The sequence below is a fragment of the Puma concolor genome, chromosome A2 (assembly GCF_028749965.1).
Source record: "Puma concolor isolate L17-30 chromosome A2, mPumCon1.1.hap2, whole genome shotgun sequence".
Classification (NCBI taxonomy): Eukaryota; Metazoa; Chordata; class Mammalia; order Carnivora; family Felidae; genus Puma; species Puma concolor.
In genome coordinates this window covers 28174218-28176143 of record NC_141668.1, presented here as the reverse complement: position 1 = coordinate 28176143, position 1926 = coordinate 28174218, and the positions used below count along the sequence as shown (strand labels likewise).

Here is a 1926-nt window from a genome sequence, read left to right as displayed (position 1 = left end):
TATGCATAAAATGTTATATATAAACCTAGTGGTAACTACAAATCAAATCCAGTAACAGATATGCAAAAAATAAAGAGGAAGGAATCCAAGTATATCACCAAAGACAGCCAGCAAACCCTAAGAATAGGGAGGAAGAGAAGAAAGGAAGGAAGAACTACAAAAACAACCACACAAGTAACAAAATGGCAGTAAGCACACACGTATCGATAATCACTTTAAGCACGCACCTGTCAATAATTACTTTGAATTTAAATAAACCAAACACTTTTCCTATAGGAGCCTTAGTATTGAGAGGAGTGTGGCCCTCTCCTCTTCTCAGAATGACAACTGCTTGCCCATTGACATCAGTGTATTCTGAAAAGGGAATGTCATCTGGCAAAAATGTTACTTTGCCTGCTGTATTCAAGGCTTCTATTAAACCTGATATTGTGAACTTTGTTCACACCAACTTGCACAAAAACAACAGACAGTCATATGCTGTCAATGAATTAGCAGGTCATCAAACCAGTACTGGCAGAACCATGGCTTGAATTCCCAGAGTTTGAGGCATGGGACTCACTGTTGCAGCCAGGGTGCTTCTGGAAATATGTGTCATGGGGGCCACATGTTTGTACCAACCAAATTAGGCCACCATTGGCACCTCAGAGTAAACATAACACAGAAGTGATATGCCATCTGCTCTGCCCTGGCTGCCTCAACCTTACCAGCACTGGTCATTCTAAAAGTCATTGTACTAAGGAAGTTCCTGAACTTTCTTTGGTGGTTAAAGATAAAGGTGAAGGCTACAAGAAGATCAAAGAGGTTGTTTGGCTTCTTAAGAAACTTAAAGCCTGGAATGATATGAAAAAGGTCTATGCCTCTCAGCAAATGAGAGCTGGCAAAGGCAAGATGAAAAACTGTCGTCATATCCAGTGCAGGGGACCTTATATCATGTATAATGAGGACAACAGTATCAAGACCTTCAGAAACATCCCTGGAATTACTTAATGCAAGCAACCTGAACATTTTGAAACTTGCTCCTGGTGGGCATGTAGGACATTTCTGCACTTGGACTGAAAGTGCTTTCTGCAAGTTAGATGATCTGTATGGCACTTGGTGTAAGGCTGCCTACTTCCATGCATAAGTCACTTAACACAGACCTTAGCAGAATCTTGAAAAGCTCAGAGATCCAAAGAGCCCTCTGAGTACCATGCAAGAAGATTCATCACAGAGTCCTGAAGTCCGCAGAAAACCTGAGAATCATATTTAAGCTAAACCCATATGCAAAGACCATGTACTATATATAACACCATTCTTCGCCCGGCCAAGAATCACAAACTCCGGATGGATAAGGCAGCAGTAGCCTTAGGAGCCAAATCAGATGAGAAGGGGGTTCCAGGCGAAAGGTCTGTGGTAGAGAAGAAAGGAAAGAAGGCTGTTGGTGTTAAGAAGGAGAAGAAACCTTTAGTAGGAAAAAAGGCTGCAGCTACTGAGAAACCAGCAACTAAGAAGAAGTCTGCTGAAAAGAAACCCACCATAGAAGAAAGGAAGCCTGCTGCATAAAAACTTACATTTGTTTTTTCTGTAGAAGTCAAATCATTATGAACAGCTAATTTTGAATAAAGATCTGGTCAAAAGAAAAACAAACAACAATAACAGCAACAACAACAACAAAAACCCCAAACCAAAACCAAATCAAAACAACAACAAAAATAAATAAATAAATAAATAAATAAATAAATAAATAAACTAAACATTCCAATCAAAAGACATAGGGTGATGGAATGGATTAAAAAGCAAGACCCATCTATATACTGCCTACAAGAGACTCATTTCAGACCTAAAGAGATATGCAGATTGAAAGTAAGAGATGGAAAAGCACTTACCATGCAAATGAAAGTGAAAAGAAAGCTAGGGAGGGTAGCAATACTTATATTGGACAAACTA

General features: G+C 39.4%; 1 pseudogene; it reads left to right on the top strand.

The window, feature by feature from the left end:
• Positions 1-284: 284 nt before the first annotated feature.
• On the top strand, positions 285-1542 carry LOC112866877 (large ribosomal subunit protein uL4 pseudogene; annotated as a pseudogene).
• Positions 1543-1926: the final 384 nt, after the last annotated feature.